Source organism: Electrona antarctica, assembly GCF_951216825.1.
Source record: "Electrona antarctica genome assembly, chromosome: 8".
Taxonomy (NCBI): Eukaryota; Metazoa; Chordata; class Actinopteri; order Myctophiformes; family Myctophidae; genus Electrona; species Electrona antarctica.
The window spans coordinates 48,285,160-48,293,314 of record NC_136789.1 but is presented as its reverse complement, the minus strand read 5'-3'; the positions used below and the strand labels follow the sequence as shown (position 1 = coordinate 48,293,314).

Here is an 8,155-nt window from a genome sequence, read left to right as displayed (position 1 = left end):
AAGAGACACGAAGCCCACTTGACAATGCCGCATTCAGTGACCTCACTAACGAAGAACTGTTGTTGACTGTCGGACTGCCCCCACCACCAACGATGACTGTTGGACTGCCCACTGTCCGACTGCCCCCCCCCCCCCCCCCCCCCAACGTATTCCATCATTTTTGACAACTTGGACTTTTTCATCAGAACTCACCACCAGTCACTACTAAGTAGCAACCTGTCTAAGCACTGGATTCACCACATTGCTGTACGAGACCGAATCCCCATATTCCAGCTCAGCAATCTAAGACCACTTCAAGACCTCATGGAATATGATGTTGGCAACTCTCTCCCCTCAGCCCAAACACAAGAATACATGAGGAATGAGTTCATCGTCCTTGGGAGGTTAATGCTCACCAGTCACCTGGCTGCCTTCCAGCCATTGAAAAAGGTTTCAGTGCATCACATTCCACATCGATACTCTGCTGAAATGGCGCGGCGCTCCAAAGACGTAAGAACTCCGACCTACATGTAGTCTTGAAACAAAAGCAGCCTGCCATTTCTCTGGACATCCCAGGCTAACCTAAATGTTGCATATATCCCATCATATTATGTGTATCCTACACCATGGGGACAAACATTAATCTCTGTCTGTCTTTGTTCACAGTATCCCCTGGGTCTCTTTTTCAAAAATGAAAATAAAACTGAAGAATTGACTGTTCCAACTTCATAAAAAGTAAGTATCTTATCAGGCTCCACTGTTGCTTTTTGTCAAGCGAGGTGTGACGGTCGATTCACTTTTAACCCCTCCTTTTTGTGTATTCTCTTAAGGTATGTGCCACAAGTACCGGGAGGGCTTTCTCCAGTGTTCTTTGGGGGTGATCGGCTGACTGAGGCAAACTCCCGAAATATACAGTGGTCCTTCAATCAGGGAGACAACCCGGAGAAAAGACTGGAGGGCATGCACTTCAAGTTTGAAGACTGGCATGCCATCAGAAATCTTTTTGAAGTGAGTGTCATTAAAGAGAGAATATTATATTTTAACTGTTATGTTAAGTGGAAACCCATTGTATTACAAACAATTTAAATGAATTGTTAAACTACTTTATGCTATGGTGAAATACATAAGCGTGATTGATCATTCTAACTGTAATGTCCTCTCTAAAGTAAAGTAGAACCTGCACCGCAACTCTAGTAAATGTCATCTTACTAGGAATAGACATATAGAAATATAGTATAGTTGGCGTACGCATGATACCATTGTAACGTCCACTGTGATTTATAACAAACCATTGTCATGTCATTTTAGATCCATCACAAGATATTCTTCAAGGACGCGTCAGCAAAGGATCGTGGAACTCTTGTTGCCAACATGAACATGTTAAAGTAAGTTTAACTTGAAATAGCTTCAAAACATATCTATAAACTCAAACGTTTTACACTGTCATGTGTTCTGAGCTTGTAGATCTGCTGTTTTCCCCATCAGTATAAGTGACGTCACACATTCTCCAATTGTTTTGTTCACAGTGTTTTGTCACCTGCAAACTGAACATGGATAATAATGTCTGGATAATTAATGCATTGTAGTACTGCACACTGGGACAGGAAATGCAGTGCTACCAACATGAAATTGCCCTAGTCTTGCCTGGGGAGGTATGGATAGCAAATATTCCATACATTCTAAAATACTGTAAATTAGATGAAACCAAACTTGATATGCTTATATTCTGGCTTTTCTATAAGCATTTTTCTTTCACCGGCAGATTCACGTCTCACCATTGTGAGGCTAATATGCTTATGCCCATTCATGAGTGGGCATAACTAGTTATTGTGGGCAAGAAAGCCATTACTCTTGAATGCCCTCTAGTTATAGAAATAACATTGAAATTGATTCAATTAACTATACTTGTTTGTGTTCTTGATATTATTACGGTAATATAATTTTACTGAGAAAACCCGGAACAGTATTAAGTAACTGTCTCTGGAATACACTTACATAGTGGGGTTAGAGTGCAATTCCCTTTATGTAAAGTGCTCCAGTACATGAAGTCTGCACAATGGAAAACTTGGAAAATTAATTTCTTAAAAATGCTGTGTACCTGAGTGAGAGAGATAGTGAATTGAGTGAAGGATGACGGATGCAAATAACTGTTTTTATGTGTGAGGTGAGTGAGGGATACCAAGACATTTAGGATTGCAATTAAAGATTACATTTCTGATTAACAGGTGCAGCAATGCTAAGCAGGGACCAACGAAGGCATGCCTACAAAGACTTTGTTTCCAAAGACACAACGGCACGTTCCTGGCAGCTGCAATGGAACACCTTGGGTTGACTGATATGGAAGGTACATTACATTTTTCATACAGTGCATTCTCTCAGCACAATAATTGTAATTTTAGTATATTCAGTATTTGATTTTGATATCTATTAGATGTATCCACATTGTAGCAGGAGAGCCAACTGCATCCTCAGGGACTAAGGCAGGAACAAACATACTGAAAGTTTGTTTCTACCCCAGCTGTCATATCTCTAAACTCTGACACTTGACACTTTCATTTATACACTATGGATGGACTTGTGTCTTTAATGCACTGAGCTTGTTTGCTAATCAATTATGTTCTCACTGAACAATGACAATACAGATATTCTGATTCTGTATTGTGATGTTTATTTTGTAAATACTTTTTTTGTTTTTGACAAACAACAATTTATTTTATATTTCACCAGAAATCCCAGATGATTTAATTCCGCCGAGGGTTCTTGCTGGAACCATGGAGGATCAAAGAAAGTTTTTTTCTGACATGGTAGCAGATATAGTTGACAGATTTATTAAATTAGACCATGACCCCAGTATTTCTCAAGTTCGCGGACCATCCACGCCACTCCAACGGGACCACAAAACGGAGCACACTGAAGCAAGACTGAGCTTCAGCTTTTTTCTGTTGAACATGTTGGACGCAGTGAAAGAGGGGGATGGTGAGAGGCTGATGAGACTGTACCTACTGGCACTAAAGTTTTACAAAGCATTTGGTCACACACAGTATGCGTGCAGTACGTTTCTCATGACTTTGCAGCTCAAGGCCACACTAGCTCCTTGCTTAGCTCACTCTCTTACGTGGAACCGTTTCTGGAATGGTAGGGGTGGCCAGGGGAATAATATGCCTCTTGATCTGCACCTAGAACACCAGAATAATTTCCTCAAGTCCTTTTTAAAGGGGCTGGGGCCAAATCTGTCAGAGCAGGCTGCAGCTAGGATCAGCCAGTCCATAGGTCCTCTCAGGGTGATGATGGACCAAACGGACAAAGAGCTGAAGCTGACAAAGCCGAGTGGCATTCACAAAGCAAAAAAAGACAATATTCTGACCCTTGTAAATGTTTTTAGGGAAGCAGCTTTATTCAGACCTCAAGCCGGAAGAGAGTTTGGTGCATTCCCTAAATTCAGTCGAGATTTGTTGAAAACCCTTCACTACGACAAATATTGTAAGTGGATGAGGCACAAGCTTAGAGAGTGGAGGAAAACCCAGATTTAGTTTGTGATACTTCTGGACATCTTAGTACTGCTGCTCCTCCATCTACCTGAGCATTCAAAAAAAAGTTGTATATTGTTCGGCCAGGTCATTGAGGCCGCCTTTGCACATTGACGGCTGTTGCTTGTTATTGTACACCTCATTTTACATGACGATTTTTGAAAATGCTGTGACATACTAAGCTGCAGTACCTGACAAGATGAATAAAAATTCCTTGAGAACATTGCCTGCATTATTTTCAACAAGCATAATAATGATGCCACATTTACTGTAGTACACCTGTCATTGTTCAACGGATGAAAAAGCTGCAAAATATATACTTACTTTACTATATAGATAGCATAACTGTATTTATCTTTATTAGTTTGTAGTCAAATATGTCCTAATCATTACATATTGACAGTATTTACTTTAACCCATTAAGACCTGAGGCTGATTATATCAAATCTTGTGACGGATCCCATAACATTACATCTATTTTGCCACTGACTCCATCTCAAAGGGTAGTTTTCCAGGTAGCAACACATTGAATTAATAAGGTTTGCTTAAAGTAATCATTGATTTCAACCTTTTTCCATAAATGGCTTATCTACAAGCTCGCAGGTCTTAAAGATGATATTCTGAGTTGAACGTGTTCACCTCTTGCTCCTTAACTCTTTGAGAGTTTCATGGATTTCTATATAGTTTTTAGACTTCTCTATGGCAGAATGGCGTTTTTGAATGATTTATTGAAAATTCTCTGTTGTGAATGTGTGACAACGAAAGACCTTCAGAGAAAGCTTGACTTGTCTGAAAAAAATGAACTGAGTTGATAAAATGTTTAGTTCTTGTGTTGGAAGCCATTTAAAAGAGCCTGCATTTACACTGTTTTCTGTTTCTAGGACAACAAAAAAAGTTATGACCAGTTGAAGTTTTATTTTCTAAAGAACTTTTTTTCTGCTGGGCGTACACACCCATGCCATATCTCATTTTAAAGGGTGAGTTGTCTAGTTAAAAAAAGAAAAAGAAAAAAGTTTCTCACATGTACCACTGTAGATATTTTGCCATCTATAAATAGCATGGTCAGTCAGGACCAATCTGACCTATCCAGCTAAAAGTTCCCATAGCTCTGCATTGGAACGTGATAGAAACTCAAATTCTTTTTTGGGTAAATGTAGACATTCTAACGCACATTTTGATATATACCATGTCTACATAGTCTTACCAGTACCTTGTATATTCATGCATGAATCTCAAAAACCTGTTACGAAGAAACACAGTTTTGATAAAAAACACATCCAAGGACATTGTTTTGATATGACTTGGTGCCCATGATATGTATCAAAATATAGACTTGAATGTATACTGCATTATAAAAAAAAAATTGGGTTCTTACCATCTACAATTACAGAGTAAATCACAGTTGAAACTCGCTTAGTCAAACCATAAACCTCAGAATAGTGTAAAAATAGCCCGACAGGTATCTCAAATTGGAAAAGTGCACTTTTATTTTTATTTCTTCAGAACATAACCAGAACATAAACATTATAATTTAAAATAATTACAGAAAATAAATAAATACTAATGCAATACATAGTGTACATACTGTACACTATTTTGACGTTGACATTGTATGTGTAGGCTATACAGGGTACAGTTCTATTTGACGTTGACAGTGTGTGTGTAGGACACCTCCCCCCCCTCCCCCCCTGAACCACCGGAGATGAAGCAGCTTAGCCGCACTGTTACACTATTTTGACGTTGACATTGTATGTGTAGGCTATACAGGGTACAGTTCTATTTGACGTTGACAGTGTGTGTGTAGGACACCCACCCCCCCTCCCCCCCTCCCCCCCTCCCCCCCCTGAACCACCGGAGATGAAGCAGCTTAGCCGCACTGTTACACTATTTTGACGTTGACATTGTATGTGTAGGCTATACAGGGTACAGTTCTATTTGACGTTGACAGTGTGTGTGTAGGGTATACAGGGTAGTTACAGTTCTATTGACGTTGAGGGTGTAGACTTTCAAAATAAGACAGAAAAAAAGAAAAAAAAAGAGAACAGTTATTCAAAGTAGTGCTTGATATTCTTGTCCTTGTGGTAAACGAAGAAGCATGGGAACAAACACAAGGGCACCTCACAATCAGGGCAGTAATACAGGGTCATATGCCGGAGTGGTCTACCATTGGGACCGTTACTGAGCAGGTGGAGCCTGCAGGTTCTCTTGTCAATTCTCACTGGCACATGGCCACGCAAATGCACCTCAAGTCTCCTATTCTCATCACCTGCTCTTGCCCTATATGGACGATCACCCCCCACTGCCCCCTCCGCCGCCGCCTCCTCCTCCTCCTCCTCCGGCCTCCCTGGTCTCAGTGATGTCCACCTCTCCACCACCAACATGATATAGTCCAGGAGAGTTTTTGTCCTGCCCTGTTTGAGTTTGTGCAACACGAACGCATTGTACATCACCATCTGAAACATGTAAAAGACAAACTTCACAGGCCACTTGTAGGACTTACGGGCAAACGGGTAGTAGGAGATATGTTGGTCTAGTTTGTCCACACCATTCATGTACTTGTTGTACTCGTTGACACAATGTGGCTTAATTTTTTTATCCCTGACTGGCTCGCCTGGCGTCACTCTGGCTTTCTTACGCCTCTCAGTGACTGTGACCATCGTGTGTGGGTGGATGGTGCTGCACATTTTGACAACCTTCTTGTCCCGCCAAGCCAACAGCATCACCCCGTCATTGTTGTGGCGCATCAGAGTCTCGCCCAGCTTCATGTCGCCTGGTTTGCTAAGCCGCTTCATCTCCGGTGGTTCCCCCCTGTTCTTCCTCATCGTCCCACATACATGGGTTCCCAAAGACAGTAGCATAATACACCTGTTCACTGAGTTGTACAGATTGTCCATGTACAAATGGTAGCCTTTGTTGGACAACGGTCCGAGAAGCTCCATCACGGTCGTGTCCAGCCCACAGCCTACTCCGGTATATGGCTTCATGTTCCAGAGGTAGCCCGTCGCTGAATCGGCTAGGCAGTAGGATTTAATCCCCCATTTCACCGGCTTCAACGGATTATAGCACTTCCAAGCCAGTCTTCCCTTCCATAGCATAACACCTTCGTCGATGGATATGTTCTTCTCTGGGGTGTACATGGACTGAAACCGGGCCAGAAGGTAGTTCACAAGATATCTGACTTTGTACATGCGGTCCGCTGTGTCTGGAGTCTCCTGGTCACTGAAGTGAAGGAACCGCTTGAGCAGCAGAAACCGGGTCAGGCTCATGGTGCGCCTGAACTGCTGTGTCTCATTAGCCTTACGCCGGGACCAGTATGACACAAGGGTTGGCTTCCTCACAAGGCCCGTCAGGAAAAAGAGCCCGAAGAAATTCTTCAACTCTATCACAGAGACATCCTTCCATTTCTTCACTGTGGAGTGTGGGAGTGGGTCCTGGATCTAGATAGATAGATATATAAGTTAGATTTATTTGCAGAAATTACAACAAAGTCATCAATTTGGGAAAACATCAATGTGGAATATACACAATACACACCATTGCGATGGACTGCGCTGCATATCTGTTGGTCTCATCGCAAATATACTGGAGCAGCTCATCGGTCAGCAACAGCTCAAAGAAGTCCACTGGATCACTCTCTGCACTGAGGTCACAGTGAACACCCGGCTCTCCAGTAAACGGGATGTCCTGTGGCTCCCACCCACCAGCAGACCACCCTGGCGAAGCCGTTGAGTTGGCATCACCTAAATTACAGGAATACACAATTATTAGCATAAAAAACATTGTTTTTATTCATGTAGAATACATCTGGTGGAGCTGTAACATGTGATGAGACTATAAAATGATATACATGATTTTGTTCTGTGCATTGTATTTATACCTGCTTCCATGGGCACAGGGGCAGCATCTGCAGCTGTCGAGATGATGGGCTGTTCATCATCTGTAAAACAACAACCATTTCAATCAATTAGAGGCATGGTGTAGCGTTCTCCATAGTGCCAAATGCAGACAGACTTTAGCCACATCCACAAGTTATTTAGCTCTCTAGTTACTCACCTCCATCCACATCACTGTTCACCTCATCTTCATCATCGTGCCACTCCTCATCACCCGGTTCTAAATATGTACAAATAAATAATCATTTAGCTGGAGTGCACGCTACAATTACATTCCTTCATACAAAAATGTAGCCAATCACATACGAATTGTGGCCAACACATCCATCTATTCAGTGTTGATCCATTTCAGCCAACACATTGTAGCCAACACACATCAAAGCAAAGCAAAGTGTCCATCGTTGTATCCCCCCCCCCACTGCTACAGCGGTGGAGTCCTAAGCGAACCAATGGGGCTTTCAAATAGATCTGTATTGAGCTTGCATGATGATCAAATGAACGTATTGTACCGTGGTTTATATGCTATATATTATGAGAAATGTTCCATTACTTTTTTCCCCATCTATTCAGTATTGTTTTATCGTTTATTATGATCCCTGTTTTTTTGTATTACTTTTCCGCGCCGCTGGGGGAAGGGTGGTGTAATGCAGGCCGCAAAGCTAAGCTAATTCATTATACTACTAAATATATATAATATTGCGCTTGCATGATAATCAAAATAGTGTATTGTACCGTGGCTTATAGGCAAAATCATAT

General features: G+C 41.7%; 1 long non-coding RNA gene across 2 annotated transcripts; it reads right to left on the bottom strand.

Moving 5' to 3' along the window:
* Nucleotides 1-6,905: 6,905 nt before the first annotated feature.
* Nucleotides 6,906-7,801, bottom strand: LOC306928390. 2 transcript variants are annotated; one of them, XR_013790686.1, is made up of 4 exons: nt 7,560-7,801; nt 7,384-7,443; nt 7,041-7,246; nt 6,906-6,943 (listed from the first exon to the last, which is right to left on the bottom strand). It is a non-coding gene; the product is annotated as an uncharacterized lncRNA (long non-coding RNA). The 2 variants fall into 2 exon arrangements; XR_013790687.1 differs by having other exon boundaries at nt 6,931-7,246.
* Between the last annotated feature and the right edge of the window lie 354 nt (nt 7,802-8,155).